A 20495-nucleotide genomic window follows, 5' to 3' on the forward strand; every position below is an offset into this window, starting at 1 on the left:
AACTGAGATCTCCATGCCTCATTTTGCTCATTTCTAACATAAAGTTAAAAATACACATCAGAACTGTCTTGAAGAGTACACGATCTAATGCATATAAGAACCTAACAGCATATAACAAGTTCTCACCAAATGCTGTTGTCTTCCCTACCTTCCATTTCCATGGTCAAAATTATTATGGTGTCCCTCACAATATCTCATATCTAAACTCTGTAAAAAGTTGAGTGGACACTTTTTACTAAACTATAATTCCTTCAAGTTTGACATTTGTTATTCACATTAGAGTTCTCTGAAGTACAGTGTATACACTCTGAAATACAGAAAAACGACCTGAATTTTCAAATACGGAAATGTTCAAATGTGTGTGTGTGTGAGCGTGTGTGAGCACCCGCGTGCATTGACACACACACGCAAACATGCTTATTAATGAAAGCACTGCTTTTGAATTTTGTAAGTTTGTCTTCTGGATAAAGTATTCAGGGATACTTCTCAAATTAATCTTTATCTCTTTTCAGTATAACTAATTTAGTACAAAAAAAGTTAAAATTAGCAAAGCATTTCAGCTGTGTGACCTTACCCAAATTACCTCTCTGCTTTAAGTCTCAGTTTTCTCTTCTGCAAAATGGAGCACTGAATCTCACGTTCGTTGTTTGAGCGAGACTTGTATGGTCAGGTTTAGAGTGTAACCGGATGCCTGACAGGAGGAAGCGTGAGGAGGAAAGGGCCCCCACGATGCCTTCATGCCCGCCCTGAGGCTAGGCGGGGCCGCGTGCCGGAGTGGCTCTCACGTGGCGCTTGCCGCTTTTTCACCCGAGCGTTTCTGCCAGCCAATTGCCCTCTCCCTGGAGTGCAGCAGCCAGGGCTCCCGCGCTGGTCCCGCGGCCTCCACTGGGGGCCCACTCCAGCCCAGCTCCAGCTAGCCAGCCCGGCTTTTCGAGTCGGTTCTAAGCTGAGGCCGCCCTGCGCGGCAAAACTTGTGTCCACTTTCGGACCCAATCTGTCCTGCGCGGGCGTGGCTCAGGACAAGTGGTAGCGTCGTTTCCAACTGCGGCTGTTTGAATTCTGGCGCCACTCCCGCGCCACGTAGGGCCGGGTGGCCGCCAGACTCGCAAGTGACGCTTCGCAACGCGCCTGCGGGCGCGCGCTGGGAAAAGGACGGGCGCGCGGCCGGACTGCGGCGCCCGCGCCACACCGCAGAACCTGCCTCGGAAGAAAGGAGCCGCCGCGCGCGCTCCCGCTAATTCGCGGCCACGCCCCCGTCTACTTCCATGTCCAATAGGTGCGAGAGGGCGGGGCGGCCTCGTTCTGACTCTGGGAGGCTATATAGGGAGCTGCTGGCTAAGCGCTTCGGTCTTTTACGTCGGCTTTCTGGTTCGTTTGGCTGTTTGGTAGGTGAGTGGGTGTTGAGGGCGAGTACGCGAGCAAAAGATGGTGGCGCAGGCAGAGATAGGAGCTTTAGTACTGTGAAGCCATCTTAGAGATGAGATTAGAGAGCTGAGAGTTGAAAGCTTCCACGTGGGAAAACGCGCTGCCCGACTGCCACCTGTACTGAGGTTGAGTCCTGGCGGCCACAGGCTCCGAGTTTTGGCGGGTGCCGCGGGCTTGTAGGCCCGCAGCTCGAGCCTGAACGGCGGCGGAAAACCACAGTTACGGTATTGGGACAGAAGGTTGGTTTCAAGAGCCAGGGGCCTTTAAAAGGGCGAAGACCTTCCGTCGGAGTTATTTTAAAATGGGTAGTCTCGACCCTGTGCTGAGATTGAGCTGTTCGATGGCGGCATTGTGTGCAGTTTGGATTAACGAAAGGTAGGGGTTTCATGTGGAAAAACGCCTTGGAGTGTGACATTTCTGCGAGAATTCTTATGCATCGATTCCCCGCAGAAACAATGGCGCTGTCTTTCAGTGACACAGCGGAGCCTCTCGGTGAAGATGTAAAGGTAAGAGCTGTTAAGCTTAATTTGCAAACTAAAGGAGTAAACCTGTTGATTTAAAGGAATAGCAACTGTTGCATCCTTTGAAATTTTATTTTTGTTAGGTACACGAAAAAATTCCAACACATCTGGGAGAATGTGTAATGGAAAATCGCTTGGCTAAAACTCTTAACAGGTATTAGTTGTTTTAGTACTTTATGATCGTAGCGTTTAATCTACACTTAGACTAAATTAATTTTTTTGTCATTGAACAGCGTTCTGGGTGCTGACAAGTAGCTAATGAAGATATGAATGTCAGATGTCAATGACTAGCAGCTTCATTTTGAAGTAAGTTATGTGGCTTAAAAGTTCTGTAGTATTTGTACTATAATACTTGCCTTTTAGGTTTACCTTGGTTTATGGTCAGTGTCACAGAAGTGCGGTTTAATGTATTATGCGTACATGTGTAAGGCATGATTGGTCTAATCGATGATGAAACCTATCCCGAAACTGATGACCTGAAGAAAAATATGTACGGATTCGGCTTCTGAGATTTAAGACCAATATTCAGAGGTGCAGTAAATTTTGTTGCCATGATTTTGTAACAGTTCTGTTCACAACAGCTCAAAATTTTTTGTTTTTTCTGCCAACAGTGAGGGTCGCTGTCTGCCCATTGATAGAGGACAGATTGTCTTGGAAGTTCCAAAGTTGCAACGATTTCTGTAAGTGGAGTTTTTCTGTTTTTTTGCTTAGCGGTTAGTGAATATTGTGGCCTTGGTCTTATCTGTGATGATCTTATCCCGAACCTGAACTTCTGTTGAAAAAAAACTACGGATCTGGCTTCTGAGATGGACCATTATAAGGACAATACTTTTTTCAAAACGCTTTTACATAAGCTGTTGTAATGTTGATAGTCTTGTAAGAATCTCATGTTTTTCCTTTTCTAGGGCTAGTACCACGAGGTTTACTTGACTGTGGTATGAAAAGCTGATAAGAAAACCATCCAGAAAAAAGCTCTTCATTTTACAAACATGAAAATAAAACATACAATGTTGGATTGTGTTGTTTTTGTATTATTTTTAAATAGGTCCTGAAATAACATGGGGGACATTAGATGGACAATCCACTAACCAGCCTTATAATCAAATTATTCTGAATGAATGTTTCCACTTTATGCAAGGTACAATGGAAGGGTTTTTGGATCAGTGTAAGAGTAGAGAGGCAGGAATTACTGGTGGGAAGTATGTCAGGCATTAAAAGAAGTGTTACTAAGCAAATCATTGAATATTTAGTTTTGATGTAATTATAGATTTGAAAGCCTGGATGCTTAAGTTGAGAAATTGGGGGATGAGATACAGAAAATAAAAGCCCAATACAATAATTATAGCAGTTTATTAACTTAAGTGTGGTCATGAGGTAAAGTTACTGATGAAACAATCTGGTAAAGACATTCAGGCTTGCTAAAATCTACAAAGAAAGAGATCAGTTGGCAGGATGGGTTACATAATGCTGAGTATCTGATACTACCAAATAAATTGAGGGAAGCCTTGGCATGTAACATTTGGAGATAGAAAATGCATCTTCACTGTCGGGCATGATGGCTCAGGCCTGTAATCACAGCACTTTGGGAGGCTGAGGCAGACAGATCAGCTGAGGGAGACCAGCCTGACCAAAACATGGAGAAACCCTATCTCTACTAAAATACAAAATTAACCGGATCTAGTGACATATGCCTGTAATCCCAGCTACTCAGGAGGCAGAGGTTGCAGTTAGCCAAAGTCACACCATTGCGCTCCAGCCTGGGTAGCAAGAGTGAGACTCCCATCTCAAAAAGAAAATGCACCTTCACACCTAAGGTAGTGTGTTTAAGATGGCAGTTAAAGCAGTGTTTGCATTTGCACCCTTGCTCTGATGCCCTTACCTGCTGTACTTAAAACTCTTATTAATCATTGTCTGTCATTGTCTTTCTCCCTCTCCTAGAACTTTTGCTTAAAATTTTAAAATCTGTTTTTCATTAGTTCAAAAGTGCCTAGAACAGGGCCAGGCACTTCAGTAAGTGGTAAAAGACTATTGAGATCCCATAGAGTCTTCAGGGAAGATTTCCATTACCCTTTTGTCAAAGCTGGCGAACAAGACAAAGTTGTGAAATAGACCATTTGCTTTGGAGCCCTCTGACCTCTTCTGTAGCTCCTTCTACCTCCCTTGCCTTTCAACAAATCTTTTAATATGTCACATTTTCTTAGTTGATATCAAAATTAGTATTCCACATAACTTTATATTCATTGAGCTGTGCTAGGCTCTGCCAAAAAGGCCTGAAATAAAAGAACCATTTTGTCAATCGTGGCACAAGATGTCTAGGAAAAGTCAAGCTATAAAGAATTCTTGAAAATAGAACAAGTGGATTTGAGTCTTAAACCAGCACAGATGTTGGGAAAATAGGCCTAAGAAATACCGAGCAAAGACAGTATGGTCCAGAGCCTGAGAGAGAAATACTGAGGATTTGGATACCAACAGGGTGGATAGATGTGGGACAGAAAGCTAAAATGTTAATACCCTTAAGCTATTAGTCTCTAATAGCCTCCTAAAAACTCAGGCAATATTGGCTAAGATCAGGGACTTTTAGTTGTGTAAGTTAACCTTCGAGTATATCTGCTGCTTGGGACCAGGTACAATGGCTCATGCTTGTAATCCCAGCACTTTGGGAGGATTGCTTGAACTTAGGAAGAGACCAGCCTGGAAACAGCAAGACGTCATCTCCACAAATAAAATTAGCCGGGTGTGGTGACATGCACTTGTTCCAGCTACTCAGGAGGCTGAGATAGGAGGATCACTTGAACCTAGAGGTTGAGGCTGCAATCAGCCATGATTGCACCTCTACACTCTAGCCTGAGCAGCAGACAAAGGCCCTGACTCAAAAAGGACCTAAACAGCTTGACTATACTTACTAGACTGGAATATGTATGCTTTGTTCTGATTGGTTTCAGAAGTTAAAAGATAATTTACATGTGTCTGACTTTAGCCAACAGGAATTTATCATCTGCCTTATACCAGGCTTCCAGGTAATCTTAAAATATAGTAAGCTCAAACCTACCATTTGGTGCTTTCTAAAATTAGTTCTATTGCCAGAAACCCAATATCCTCTGTTGTTGGCTCCCGGGTCAAGTGTCCTGTGAACTGAGGAACACGTCAGTACTCACAGCTCAGTGTACATGAAAGAGCTTTTAGCTGTTTTCATGATTTTTGTAAGTTCCCCAGTTGGAATTAGAGCCTTTGTTTGAATCTCAGCCTGCTAGAATAACCTGCTAATCTTTTGCTAGTCCTTCCCTGAGAGTGGGCCCCTCATTCCTATCTTCCCAAAAACGGTTCTGGATCCAAACAACATAGTACTTAGTTATAAGTATATATTAGTATATATGACCTTGCTGTCTGACTGAATGTTGCCACTGCCTCTGGTCTTACTCCCTCCACCCTGTATGTACACAGAGACCATGTTGGGGCAGAAGAGGATACATTTTCAGTATGAGAACCAGACTCTGTTTTACTCTCATGAGTCCTGGTCTCCTCCCCATACTACTAGTCCACTGCTGAGGTCTCAGCATGCAATGTAGCTGAGTTTATCAGAGTTACAAGGGTTTAATAATTAGAGAATTTCAAATCAATTACAGTTCAATCTAACCTATTTGAGAACTTTGTTGTTCTTGTTAGTTACTTCACTTATTATAGTTCTCTTCAAAAGAGCAATGGAATAATGGAAAAGGCATTTCAGAATATGCAAAAAGTTTATCATTTGAAGATGATATTTACAAATGTGCATCGCTTTATTGAGATCAGGAAACTGTTTTGTCCTTGCCTCCTGTAGTGAATATAATAATGTACAAAAATGTGTACATTTTAAAAGTATACAATTTGATGAGTTTTTTTTCATAGGTACACACTCATAAAACCATAAACATAAAATAATGACTATATTCATCACTCCCAAAAATGTTCTCTTGTAGGCTTAATTTTGAACTTGTTTAAGATGGCACATGATACTCAAATTGGGATCTTTGAGTAGGCAGTTAGATATAGAGGTCCACAGTTCAGAGAAGAGGTCTGAGCTAAAGAAATAAAATTGGGAGTCATCAACATATGTAAGGTATATTTAAAGCCATAAGATGAGATGAGATCACGAATAGAGAAAAAAGTCCAAGAGTTGAACCCTGTGGCCTTTCAGGATTAGGACATTTTAGGTTTATTCAAATCCTAGAGAGTAATTTGTGCCAAGGGACTAAAATCAGCACACAGAAATCTGTTGTCAAGTTCAACAAAGTAGAAAACCAACGATGCTTGGAATTGAAATGAGCCGAGAAAAAGAAGGATGAGAACCAAGCAAATAATTGCTTGGGGCTGGAAAATGCCTTGGATTTAATGCAGTCCATTGGTCAACATGAAAATTGAAGAAGTTAGTGTCTGATGATGACTGCAAAGTAACAGACGAGTGATCTTCAGGAGAGAATAAGATGAGGAATATAGGAAATATGATAAGGCTTTTTCATCAGACACTGCAGAGTTGGAGGAAAATGGAGCTGACCATGGACAAGTTATAAATTTGCCTAGCATTGATAAAGTATCAGCTGAGGCTGAAAACCACCAATTTTAACAAAGATAATCAATATATTTCTTCACTACTCTGTGGTGCTTATCTCCCTGGGAGCAGAAAGCAGATAGACTGGATTAATCCAAAATCAGGGATAAACTGACCAAGAGGAGCAGAGCAATAATGGGCCAGGTGTATTGAGGATGCAGGTAAAAGTGCTAAAATTACTGTATTGACCTTGTAATCCCAAGCTGATTAGGGAAGGGAAAAAAAAAAAACAGGAAAGGGCTGGAAAATTGTGACAGGTAATGACAGAGGATCAGATGTGCTATAGAAAGGTGTTGTTGAAAACAAGGTAGAATAAGGCCCTCTCCATTTATACTACAGACTGAGCTGTATATCGTGTTGTGATTATTTGTTTCTCCCTCTCTGGACCTGGAGTGTCAGTTCTACTAAAGCAGAGACTTCCCTTTAATCTCTCTTTAAACTTGGTCCCTAGGACAATGTAACGGCATCCATAAAATGTCTTATAGAATGGAATTCAACGTGTTTTTTAGTGTGGAACTGGCGGTGTGATTTAAATTCTCCAAAAGAGATAGAAGTGAGAAAAGTTGGAAGCTGTTGTGGCCTTCCAACTTTGTATTTTTGAATACCCCAAAAAGAAGTATAATGTAAACCTAGAATCACTATCAGTGATGAGCAAAAGAATTGAGATGTACCCCAAAGAACATAGCTTACTAGCGTCCTAGAGAAGTTTAATGTGTTTAATTAATACCTATGTTCTTTTTTCTTTTTTTGTTTTTTTTAAAGAAGGGGTTTCACCATGTTGGCCAGGCTGGTCTTGAACTCCCGACCTCAGGTGATCCGCCCGCCTTGGCTTCCAAAGTGCTTGGATTACAGGTGTAAACCACCACGCCCGGCAATACCTATGTTCTTATTGATGCAGTTAAAGTGACCAACTATTAGCAACAAACCCCAAACTGTCCTTTGTACAAAAATAGTTGATTAGGCCAGGTGCAGTGACTTACACCTGTAATCCCAGTACTTTCAGAGGCCAAAGTGGGAAGATCACTTGAGGCCAAGAATTTGAGACCCGCTGGGCAGCATAGCAAGACCATCTTTACAAAGTGTTAAAAAATTAGCTGGGCTACTTGGAGGATCTGGCTACATGGCAGGCTGAGATGAGAGAATTGCTTGAACCCAGGAGTTCAAGACAGCAGTGACCTATGATTGTGCCACTGCACTCTAGCTGGGCAAGAGTGAGACCCTTTCTCAAAAAAGAAAAAAAGTTGAAGTTATTTGCACTATGTCTGTATTACTGCTCATAGGCATATTTTTAATAACTGGAGGCCACACCATCAATAAAAACACATTGAGTGCATTAAAAATATGGATATGAGCAGCAATAAAAATACAGGCCAAATAACCTTATCATTATTATTATTATCATTATTTTAGAGACAAGGTCTTATACTGTCACCCAGGCTGGAATACAGTGGCCTGATGATAACCCACTGTCACCTTGCACTCTTGGGCTCAAGGGGTCCTCCCACTCAGCCTCCCAAATAGCCAGGAGATTCTCCAGCATATGCCACCAAGCTCAGCTGATTTGTATTACTTTTCTTAGAGACAGGGTGTCACTATGTTGCCAAGGCTGCTCTCAAACTCCTGACCACAAGTGATCCTTCCACCTTGGCCTGCTAAAGTGCTGAGATTACAAGTGTGAGTCTCCTCACCAAGCTGCTATTTTTTTTTTTAAAGCAATGAGATGAGAGCTCATTCTGTCACCCAAGCTGGTCTTGAACTCCTGCCCTCAAGTGGTCCTCCTTGAGGACCATAAGTGAGTGGCCACAGTTATACCAAATAATTTTAATCAACTACTTTTATACAAAAGTATAGTTAGTCTGGGGCCAGGCACAGTAGCTCATGCCTGTAATCCCAGCACTTCAGGAGGCCAAGGCAGGCAGTTCACTTGAGGTCAGGAGTTTGAGACCAGCCTGGCCAACATGGTAAAACCCTATCTCTACTAAAAATACAAAAATTAGCCAGGCATGGTGGCTCATGCTACTTGGGAGGGTAAGGCAGGAGAATCGCTCATACCCAGGGCTCAGAGTTTGCTGTGAGCCAAGATCACACCACTGTACTCCATCCAGCCTGGGCTACAGAGTGAGACTGTCTCAAAATAAAAGATAAAAATAATAAAACTAACAAAAGTACAGTTTGGGAATTGTTGCTAATAATTGATCAGTTTAATTGCTTCAATGAAAACAAGCATTAAACTACTCTGGAGCAATAGTAAGGTGTACTGTTTGGGATACATCTTAATTCTGACTTAAATTTCATTGCTGATGGAGATTCTGAGTTTATGTTAAATTTCTCTTTGAAACAGAATGTACATTGACTCGCCCTTAAAAAAAGAAAAAAGTGGCCAGGCATGGTGGCACATGCCTGTAATCTCAGCACTTTGGGTGGCTGAGCCAGGCAAATCACCTGAGGTCAGGAGTTCAAGACCAGCTTTGCCAACATGGTGAAACCCCATCTTTTTTTTTTTTTTTTTAAGATGGGGTTTCACCATGATGGCCAGGCTGGTCTTGAACTCTTGACCTCAAGTGATCCACCCACCTTAGCCTGCCAAAGTGCTAGGATTACAGGCAAACCCCCATCTTTACTAAATATATAAAAATTAGCTGTGCATGGTGACAGTCACCTGTAATCCCAGCTACTCAGTAGGCTGAGGCAGGAGAATCGCTTGAACCCAGGAGGCGGAGGTTGCAGTGAGCTGAGATTGCACCACTGAACTCCAGCCTGGGCAGCAGAGACTCTGTCTCAGAAAAAAAAAAAAAAAAACGAAAAGAAAAAAGAATATGCAAACACTGTGGCCAGGTATGGTGGCTTGCCTGTAACCCCAACAGTTTGGGAGTCCAAGGCAGGAGGATCTCTTGAGCCCAGGAGTTTAAGACCAGCCTAGGTAAAGCAAGACCCTGTCTCAAAAAAAGATAGATAGAGAGAGAGAGAGAGAGAGAGAGAGAGAGAGAGATGGAGATACACATTGTTCAGAGTTTGGTCACATGCCCAGAGATATCAGGATAGTTTTGAAGTTCATGGACTTGTCCCCACATATTGATATAGCTCACTTTCTTGAAGGATATTGTTTGCTTTCAATTCAATCTGTTCCTCAGGAGATTGAACCATACTGTAGACTAAGTGTGTGATGATTCAGAAATATTCTAAGGTTTGCATTCATTTATTCTTTAAACAAATATCCTGAATGTTTACCATGTATACATACTATCCAAGGCACTAAAGATACAGTAGTAAACCAAGCAAAAATCTCTGCCCTTGTGGAGCTTACATTTTAGGAAGATGAGAAGGATATTACATAATAAATAAATTATCAAGTATATTAGAAAATGAGAAATGACAGAGAAAAAATAGGATATGAGATATTGGAAGTAGGTTTGGGGAGCTGATAAATATTGCAGTTTCAAATGGGGATTCTCTCATCTGAGAGGCAATTAAAGTAAATGGGGTTGACAGAATAGGCTTCAATGAAAAGGTGAGACTAATTAAGCAGAGATTTAGATATCTAAATCTCTCACCGTTTGTTAGGTGAGAGATTGAGCTATGCATTTATCTGGGAAAAGGTCATTTCCATAGCTCCTTCCAGAGGAAGGAGCATGCATAGTGAGAAAGGAAGCAAGGCATGCAGGTTATGTAGGGCTTAATGGCTCTTTTTTTTTTTTTTTTCTTTAAGATGGAGTCTCACTCTGTTGCCAGGCTGGAGTGCAGTGGCACTATCCTGGCTCACTGCAACCTCGGCCTTGTGGGTACAAGCGATTCTCCTGCCTTAGCTTCCTGAGTAGTTGGTACTACAAGCATGCGCCACCACGCCCAGGTAATTTTTAGTAGGACAGAGTTTCACCGTTTTGCCCAGGATGGTCTTGATCTCTTGGCCTTGTGATCTGCCCACCTTGGCCTCACAAAGTGCTGCGATTATTGGGTCATTGAAAGGATTTCACTCTTAGTCAAATGGGAGCCACTGTGAAAGAAAACAAAGAAACTCCAAGTATGATTCATATGCATCAAAATCTATGAACCCTAACCCTAGGGCCCAGATTATGTCCTCTAAATACTACTTATCACTAAAGGAAACAGATCTGGGACAAGAAATGTACAAGATGAGCTTGTTGCACCTTGCTATAGTAGGAAGCAAGACTGCTAGAGTTATGTTAAAAGAACTCAGGAGTCAACTTGGAGAGTCTCTCACTTTCCAAAGATGGAAAATTTGTCTATTATTGAACTATAATAGAGAAAAAGACAGAAAATATCTTCAAATCTATGAATTCAGAATGATACTTTTAAAAACGGAATTCAGTAGTGTTAAAGGATGCTAATCATCACTTTCAGAACTGCAGATAAAGGGACTTTCCAATACCAACTGTACTGACATAACCAAATAAAAGGTGACAAAAAGTTTGTCTTTATTGATATATTCCAGTGAACAATGAAAAAAGATTGGCACAATTAGAATATCATCATTTTGCAACATTCTAACAAATTAATTTATATAAGCAATAAATATCAATGACTGCTAACATCCAAAAAAGAGAGGTGATAGATATTATATGTCCCTGAAGAAAGAATTTGCCACTGCCTATTTCAGACTCTTGCCTGAAAACAAGAATGAATATGAATTTGATAAAGCCTCTGGATATAATTACCAATTTACAGATGACAGAGAAATATGTTAAACTGCATTACAGAGATCCAATCAGCAAAATCCAGACTATAAAAAACTCTACAAATGATTTTTTTTTTTTTTTTTGAGATGGAGTCTTGCTCTGTTGCCCAGGCTGGAGTGCAGTGGCACGATCTCAGCTCACTGCAACCTCTACCTCCCAGGTTCAAGCAATTCTCCTGTCTCAGCCTCCTGAGTAGCTGGGATTACAGGTGCTTGCTACCATGGCTGGCTAATTTTTGTATTTTTGGTAGAGACCGGGTTTCACCATGTTAGCCAGGCTGTTCTCAAACTCTTGACCTCGAGTGATCCGCCTGCCTTGACCTCCCAAAGTGCTGAGATTACAGATGTCAGCCACCGCGCCTAGCCCACAAATGATTTCTATAACAAATAAATTGCAAGGAAAGAAACCAACCAAACAAGAGATGAATGGGTAACCTATAAATCAAGATCTGAAAAGATATATCAACATTCTCAATGTTTGCATCCCAGTTAGATTCTCATTCAATATTGGGGAAAAAAATCATGACATTTATGAGATATATGTTTAAACACAGGGTATTTCATCTATTAAAAAATAATTGGGACTTTGTTAGGTGTGATAATGGCATTTGGCTCTTTGTTGTTAAAGAGGCTGTATCTTTTAGACATACATACTGAATTATTTATGGATGAAATGATATCTGAGATTTGCTTCAAAATAATAAAGGAAACAAAGGAAGTGGTTGAAGGGTATAGATGAAACAAGATTAGCCTGAAGTTGATAATTGTTAATGTTGGATGATGGGCTCAGGAGTTTATTATACTCTTTCTCTATTTTTGTACGTGTCTGAAATTTATACAATAAATTTTTTTTAATCTGTGAGTTTTTTATGTTGATTTAATTTCCAACAAAAGATATTGTGTTTCTTCACAATTTGATTTTATATTCTGGCTAGTTCTGTAACAGAACAGTGCAGTTTCCTGCTGCCACAAACATGGCCCACCTGTCCATATTAGATGTGTAATGTCTTCATGATTCTACAGTGCTCTCATATGTTCTCTTTGTGATTAAATTCAGGATATTCCACTCAGAGCATATGCTTTAGGGACACTTTACATGCAGTGAGCCTCTAGATAGTGCCATTGCACTCCAGGATGGTTGACAAAGTGAGACTCCATCTCAAAAAAAAAAAAAAAAGAGGGCCAGGCGCAGTGGCTCATGTCTGTAATCCCAGCACTTTGGGAAGCTGAGGCAGATTCAGCTTTCCTGACCTGAGGATCACCTAAGGTCAGGAGTTGGAGACCAGCCTGACCAATATGGTGAAACTTCATCTCTACTAAAAATACAAAAATTAGCTGGGTGTGATAGCGCACGCCTGTAGTCTCAGGTATTTGGGAGGCTGAGACAGGAGAATTGCTTGAACCCAGGAGGTGGAGGTTGCAGTGAGCCGAGGTTGTGCCACTGCACTCCAGCCTAGGCAACAGAGCAAGACTCCATCTCAAAAAAAAAGGAAATGAAAGAAAGAATGCATATAAAATGTTTAATATAGTGCTTGTCATCATGCATTAGCTATAACTGTTAATAAAGTTGGGTGTTTCTGTGCATATCAGTAAACACAATATTGTAAGCCACTACGTTCAAATAAGTTAAGTCCATCAGCTCCTTCAGTTAAAAAATACGTGATCTGTAGAAACAGCTAAGTAAAATTCCTTAGCAGTTTCTCATGACTTAAAAACACAGCACGGGCCAGGCGCAGTGGTTCACTCCTGTAATCCCAGCACTTTGGGAGGCTGAGGCGGGTGGATCACCTGAGATCGGGAGTTTCAGACTAGCCTGGCCAACATGGTGAAAACCCCTCTCTACTAAAAATGCAAAAATTAGCCAGATGTGGTGGTGCATGCCTGTAATCCCAGCTACTCAGGAGGCTGAGACAGGAGAGTCTCTTGAACCCAGGAGGCAGAGGTTGCAATAAGCCAAGATCGTGTCATTGCACTGCAGCCTGGGTGACAGACTGAGACTCTATCTTTTTTTTTTTTTTTGAGATGGAGTTTCGCTCTTGTTACCCAGGCTGGAGTGCAATGGCGCGATCTTGGCTCACCGCAACCTCTGCCTCCTGGGTTCAGGCAATTCTCCTGCCTCAGCCTCCTGAGTAGCTGGGATTACAGGCACGTGCCACCATGCCCAGCTAATTTTTTGTATTTTTAGTAGAGACGGAGTTTCACCATGTTGACCAGGATGGTCTCGATCTCTTGACCTCGTGATCCACCCGCCTTGGCCTCCCAAAGTGCTGGGATTACAGGCGTGATCTATCTTAAAAAAAAAAAAAAAAAAAAAAAACAAGAGTGGAGACTTACACCTATAATCTCAGCACTTTGGGAGGCCAAGACACAGGGATGACTTGAGCCCAGGAGTTTGAGACCAGCCTGGGCAACACAGCAAGACCATCTCTTTATAAGAAAACTTAAAAATTAGCTGGGTATGGTGGCATATACCTGTAGTCACAGCTACTCCGGAGGCTGAGGTTCGGGGGAATCACTTGAACCCCTGGATTCAAGAGTCAGACCCTGTCTCAAAAACAGATTAGAGATAGACAGATAGATAGATAGATAGATAGATAGATAGATAGATAGATAGATAGATAGACAGATGATAGATATAAAAATAGATATAAAGACAGATACCAATCGATCTTGCTAAAAATTTTATGTATGTCTCTTACCCCTTCCCTTTGGCTCAGGTAGAACAATTTGACCAACATCTAATATTCTGATTTTCTCTCTGTTACCTTTTCTGCTCTATGGGATTACTTCATGATCTCCTAACCTAACAACCTATATATCCCCCATCTTTTTTTTTTTTTTTTTTTTTTTTTGAGACGGAGTCTTGATCTGTGGCCAGGCTGGAGCACAGTGGCACAATCTCAGCTCACTGCATCCTCACCTCCTGGGTTCAAGTGATTGTCCTGCCTCAGCCTCCCAAGTAGCTGGGACTATAGGCGCCCACCACCACACCCGGCTAATTTTTGTATTTTTGGTAGAGATGGGGTTTCACCATGTTGGCCAAGATGGTCTCGGTCTCAACCTCGTGATCTGCCCACCTCAGCCTCCCAAAGTGCTGGGATTACAGGCCTGAGCCACCGTGCCTGGCCTATCCCCCATATTTTCATTATGAACATTTCAAACAGTTAAAAAATTCTAAGAACAGAATATTGAGTAACTGAAGCCATAAGTATTTTTCTTCTCGTTTTTCAAATAATGCCTAGTTTCTTTTTTTTTTTTTTTGAGACGGAGTTTCGCTCTTGTTACCCAGGCTGTTTGCAATGGCGCGGTCTCGGCTCACTGCAACCTCCGCCTCCTGGGTTCAAGCAATTTTCCTGCATCAGCCTCCTGAGTAGCTGGGATTACAGGCACGTGCCACCATGGCCAGCTAACTTTTTTGTATTTTTAGTAGAGACGGGGTTTCACCATGTTGACCAGGATGGTCTCGATTTCTTGACCTTGTGATCCACCCGTCTCGGCCTCCCAAAGTGCTAGGATTATAGGCGTGAGCCACCGCGCCCGGCCTGCCTAGTTTCTTAATCGAACTGTTTAAAACTGCATACTGGGCCAAGCATGGTGGCTCACGCCTGTAATCCAAGCACTTTGGAGGCCAAGGCGGGTGGATCACCTGAGGTCAGAAGTTCAAGACCAGCCTGACCAACATGGTGAAACCCTGTCTTAAAAAAATAATAATAAAAAATAAAAACTCTGCATACTATATTCTCTGATAGCCATATAATTTTTTAAAAATTCATATTAATGAAATATTTCCACTGTTTTTGCCTTGTACAAAAATAAGAGAACATAATACACTTATATGACAACTTAAAATTGAGTTCCAATCTGAATTTAGACATTATCTTCTTTGTAATATTTTTCACAGAACAGATGATTAAACTATTTATTTATTTATTTATTTATTTATTTGAGACAGGGTCTCTCTATATCACCCAGGCTCGAATGCAGTGGTACAATCATAGCTCACTGCAGCTTCGAACTCCTTGGCTCAAGTCATCCTCCCACCTCAGCCTCCCAAGTAGCTGGAACTAGCAGGTGCATGCCACTACACACAACTGACTACCTTTTTTTTTTTCTTGTAGAGACAGGGTCTCTCTCTGTTACCCAGGCTAGTGTCAAACTCCTGGGCTCAAGTGATGCTTTCAACTCAGCCTCCCAAAGTGCTGGGATTACAGGTGTAAGCCACTGTACTTGACAAGGTAAAGAACTGAAAACTGGAGAATTTAATGCCAGCAAAGGAGGGTTCAAGATATATGTGTGTGTGTGTGTTTAGTATATATGTGTCTCTCTGTGTGTATATGTGTGTGTGTGTGTGTGTGTGTGTGTATGAGTATATTTTAAGAGACAATGTCTCACTCTCTTTCCCAGGTTGAAGTGCCGTGGCTTGATCACAGCTCACTGTAGCTTCTAACTCCCAGGCTCAAGCAATCCTGCCTCAGGCTCCCAAATAACTGAGACTACAGTAACATGCCACTATGCCTGATTTCAATGTAAAAATAACTTTCCAAAATATACCTTTTATATGTCAACATTTCTTCCATACATATCTCTTAATAAAACGCCATCTCTGTCTTAAGATGCTTTTACCTGAATATAACATCAAACTCCAAATGGCTTAAACTATACCTAAATTTCTTTTCTTTTTTTTTTTTTTCTTTTTCTGGAGATGGAGTCTTTCTCTCATCGCCCAGGCTGGAGTATAGTGGCGTAATCTCATCTCACCACAAGCTCTGCCTCCCATGTTTCCAGGTTTAAGCAATTCTTCTGCCTCAGCCTCCTGAGTGGCTGGGATTACAGGCGCCTGTCACCACGCCCGGCTAATTTTTGTACTTTTGTACTTTTAATTCCGTACTTTTAGTAGAGACGAGGTTTTGCCATGTTGGCTTGGCTGTTCTTGAACTCCTGACCTCAGGTGATCTGCCCACCTCGGCCTCCCAAAGTGCTAGGATTACGGGCATGAGCCACTGTGCCCAGCCAAATTTCTAAGCTCTCATAAAAGGAAGCTCAGAGGTAATGAAAGTAAATTGATTTAAGGGCACAGTTATTATACTAGGAACCCAGATTTGTTCCATTTTCCACTCCACCACCCTAGGTCTATAAGTGTTGCCCTCAGGATGGCTTCTCTCATGGTCACAAACTGGCAGCAGCAGTTCCAGACATCTATATAGACACAACATTAGCCAGAGGAAAAGAGGGATTATCTCTTATTTTATTTCTTCTTGAGAATGAGGAACTCAGTTCCAGAAATTTCTGACAGACTACACTTCACATCTCATTTACTAGTATTAGATCAAGTATCCATTACTAAACTACTTACTATGAAGGAGAATGGCATTACTATGATTGATATGGACCAATCATTTGGGGACAGAGTGAATGTTGGGGTTTCAACCACAATAGCTAATATGACATTTTACACACTCTTCTACCTGAGTATAAGTGACTAATATTCACATGTCAATGTCCAAACAATTGGTTTATCAGTTCTTTGACTTCCTCCACTTTCTCCCTTCACTCCAGTTCTTTTTATCTGAGATTCCACTATCCCATAGAGAGCCATGGATAAAATTCAAGAAGTCTATGAACTTGGACAGGGGAAAATATGTATACTTTTACTAAACACTAACTGAAGTTTAGCATTTCCTTCAATAACAAATGTAGACTGTACACCACAATATACTAGCAATATCTATGGGTTTGTCACCAATAGAAAACACAGCTATTTTTTTTCCAAAGAGACATCTGCATCCTTATGTTTATTGCAGCACTATTCACAATAGCTAAGATATGGAATCAACCTAGGTGTCCAACAACAGATAAGTAAAGAAAATGTGTCTTGCATGTTGGGATTGAAGAAATTTTTAAAATTAAAAAAAAAAAAAAAGAAAATGTGGGCTGGATACAGTGGCTCACACTTGCAATTCCAGCACTTTGGTAAGCTGAAGCAGAATTGTTTGAGCCCAGTTATTCAAAACCAGCCTGGGCAACATAGCAAGATTCCATCTCTGCAAAAAATTTTAAAAATTAGCCAAGTACAGTAGTGTGTGCCTGTAGTCCCAGCTACTTGTGAGGCTGAGGTGGGAGGATCATTTGAGCCCAGGAGACTGAGGCTGCAATGAGCCATGTAGTGAACCATGATAGCACCACTGCACCCCAACCTGATCAGCAGAGCAAGACCTTGTCTCAAAAAAAAAAAAAAAAATGGAAAATGTGGTGTACATATATACAATGGGCTACTATTCAGTCATAAAAAAGAATGACAGCAACATGGATGGAACTGGAAGACATTATGTTAAGTGAAATAAGCCAGGAACAGAAAGTTAAACACCACATGTTTTCACTCATGTGGAAGCTAAAAAAAGTTGATCTCATAGAAGTAAAATGTAGAACAAAGGATACTAGAGGTTGGGAATGGTATGGGAGATGGGAAGATAGGGAGAGATTTGTTAAAGGATATAAAATTATAGCTAGATAGGAGGAATAAGTTCTAGTGTTCTACACCACTGTGGGATGACTATAGTTAGCAATAATATATAGTTTCAGATAACTTGAAGTAGGATATTGAATGTTCCTAACACAAAAATATGATAAATGTTTGAGATGGTGAATATGTTAATTGCCCTGATATGATGACTACACATGATATATATTGAAACATCACTATGTACCCCATGAATATGGGGTACAATTATAATATGTCAACTTAAAAACATTTAGAAGTTAAAAAAAAAATCTAAAACACGCAAGGAATTGAGCCAGCATGAAAAAGAATTAGGAAAATCTTCAAACCTCAAGACCAGACTCACAGGACTTCAGATACAGAAATTTTAAATAAAAATTATAAAATAAATATGTTAAAATGTTTAAAGAAATAAAGAAATACACTGGTATATGATAAAGAAATAAAAGACCATCAAAAATAATTTGGATGACATGAAAACAATCAAATAGACATTCTGGAAATAAAACATATATAACGGACAGGAGTGAACGTCCTTTGGCTCCTCACCTCTCTGCATTTGCAAGTAGTCTGAGCCAGAAAATGCCAGAAGACCTCAGAAGTCAAGTGGAAGCCCCACAATGAAGCCAGGACAGCCTTCATTTCAGACTCAGTAGTTGTCTGTGGTCGTGGCTGACACACTGCTGGAGCATGTGTGCTGCCTGAACATTGACTGGCCACCCCCACAGCCCAGAACACTGTCATCATCTGTACTATTGGCCCAGCTTCCTGATCAGTGGAAATGTTGATGATTAAGTCTGGAATTAATATGGCTGTCTGAACTCACGAGTACCACACACAGGCCATCAAGAACATGTGCACAACTATAGAAAGCTTTGCTTCTGACCCCAGTCTTTAGTGGCCAGTTGCTGTGACTGTGGACACTAAAGGGCCTGATATCTGAACTGGGCTCACGCAGGGCAATGTCCCCATGGAGGTGGAGCTGAAGAAAGGAGCTATCTTCAGATCACACTAGATAATGCCTACATGGAAAACTATGATGAGAACTTCCTGTGGCTGGACGACAAGAACATTTGCAAGGTAGTGGAAGTGGGCAGCAAGATCTACAGATAGAATAATTTAGTTTTCTGCAGGTGGAGCAGAAAGGTACTGACCTTCTGGTAATAGCAGTGGAAAAAGGTGGCTCCTTGGGCAGCAAAAAAGGTGTAGACCTTCCTGGATGGCTGTGGACCTGCTTGCCATATCAGAAAAAGACATCCAGGATCTGAAGCTTGGGGTAGAACGGGATGTGGTTATGGTGTTTGCCTCTCACATTCACAAGGCATCTAATGTCCATGTAATTAGAAAGGCAATTATTGCAAATTGGAGCAAGGTTCCCACTTGCCCACCAGAGTTAGGCTCTTACTTTCCCACAGGAACCGAGACCCACAGCTATTTTTATGTATCTTACAGTTCAGATCAGATACAAATGTATAAACCTCTACATTATTTCTACCTAGAAATTATGATACCCTTTAAGCCTGTCACAGATTTTATAATTTAACGCAAAGAAGCACATATATTACTATAGGACACTTTTAGTTTGTTTAAATATTTTGATAGTTGTATTTTAATGTAAAGAGTTTCATTTATTATCTTATACAGATGGTCTCCAATTTATAATGGTTCAACTTATAATTTTTTATCTTTACAATGGTGTGAAAGCAATACATTTTGAGTAGAAACTGTAAATCAAATACTCATTCAACCATTCTGATTTTCATTTTACTAAAGTATTTGATAAAACATATGAGAAATTCAATCTTTTAACTTTGTGTTAGATTATATTGCCTAATTAAAATATAAAATAAGTGTTCTAAGCACGTTTAAGGTAGACTAGGCAAACAATGATGTTCACTAGGTTGGTTATATTAAATGCATTTTCAACTTACAGTATTTTCAACTTTACAATATTGTCAATGGGGTTTATCTGAACATAACCTCATTGTAAATTGAAGAGCATCTTTTTTTTTTTTTTTTTTTTTTCTGAGACAGAGTTTCGCTCTTGTTACTCGGGCTGGAGTGCAATGGTGCGATCTCGGCTCACCGCAACCTCCGCCTCCTGGATTCAGGCAATTCTCCTGCCTCAGCCTCCTGAGTAGCTGGGATTACAGGCATGCACCACCATGACCAGCTAATTTTTTTTTTTTTTTTTGTATTTTTAGTAGAGACGGGGTTTCACCATGTTGACCAGGATGGTCTCGATCTCTTGACCTCTTGATCCACCCGCCTCAGCCTCCCAAAGTGCTGGGATTACAGGCTTCAGCCACCGCGCCTGGCCCTGAAGAGCATCTTTTATACATTTAAAAATATTTTTTGAGAAGGAGCCTATTAACCTCCAGACTGGCAAAGTGGTATACGGCATGAAAAGTTAAGGACCTCTGCATTTCGTATCAAATCCTACTTGTTTTTAACTTCGTTTCATATCCAGCCTAATTTCAAGGTTTATCAGTGACTCTCTCATGCAATATTCCCAACTTTCTTCCCCTGTCTTCTTTCCTGGACAACTACTGAAACCACTTTTGCAAAAATTATAACAATGAGAGAAATCTAACCTAACTGACTCTATCTTGCTTCTAACCTCACAAGGTCTACCTACTGTTGCTCATTCCTGGGCATGGTTCAAGCTAATCATGGGAAGAATTTAGTTTATAGTTTAAAGCAAGGATGAAAGCAGTTCCTTCTTAAAACTAACCCCCTTATTGTTCAGGGACCAAAACTGCCTCCCTAAAGCTA

At 40.9% G+C, this 20495-nt stretch overlaps 2 long non-coding RNA genes, 2 other non-coding genes and 1 pseudogene across 5 annotated transcripts in view; 4 read left to right on the forward strand and 1 right to left on the reverse strand.

Annotated features, from left to right (window-relative positions):
• Positions 1–792, reverse strand: part of LOC105728432 (uncharacterized) — a 37104-nt gene extending 36312 nt beyond the window's left edge. Inside the window, exon 1 of the long non-coding RNA XR_010336672.1 lies at positions 575–792. This is a non-coding gene — a long non-coding RNA (uncharacterized LOC105728432). The remainder of the gene's footprint in view (positions 1–574) is intronic.
• Positions 793–1352: 560 nt separating this feature from the next.
• Positions 1353–2961, forward strand: LOC105728433 (uncharacterized). 2 transcript variants are annotated; one of them, XR_001110021.2, is made up of 6 exons: positions 1353–1800; positions 1876–1931; positions 2030–2100; positions 2180–2252; positions 2558–2626; positions 2852–2961. It is a non-coding gene; the product is annotated as an uncharacterized LOC105728433 (long non-coding RNA). The 2 variants fall into 2 exon arrangements; XR_001110020.2 differs by having other exon boundaries at positions 1353–1931.
• Positions 2389–2458, forward strand: LOC135268571 (small nucleolar RNA SNORD50). Its single transcript, XR_010336875.1, has one exon. It is a non-coding gene; the product is annotated as a small nucleolar RNA SNORD50 (small nucleolar RNA).
• LOC135268570 (small nucleolar RNA SNORD50) lies at positions 2686–2754 on the forward strand. Its single transcript, XR_010336874.1, has one exon. It is a non-coding gene; the product is annotated as a small nucleolar RNA SNORD50 (small nucleolar RNA).
• Positions 2962–6686: 3725 nt separating the features above from the next.
• On the forward strand, positions 6687–19263 carry LOC105728465 (pyruvate kinase PKM-like; annotated as a pseudogene).
• The last annotated feature ends 1232 nt before the right edge of the window (positions 19264–20495 follow it).

The sequence above is a fragment of the Aotus nancymaae genome, unplaced genomic scaffold (assembly GCF_030222135.1).
Source record: "Aotus nancymaae isolate 86718 unplaced genomic scaffold, 86718_ANA_hifiasm-v0.15.2.pri h1tg000040l, whole genome shotgun sequence".
NCBI lineage: Eukaryota > Metazoa > Chordata > Mammalia > Primates > Aotidae > Aotus > Aotus nancymaae.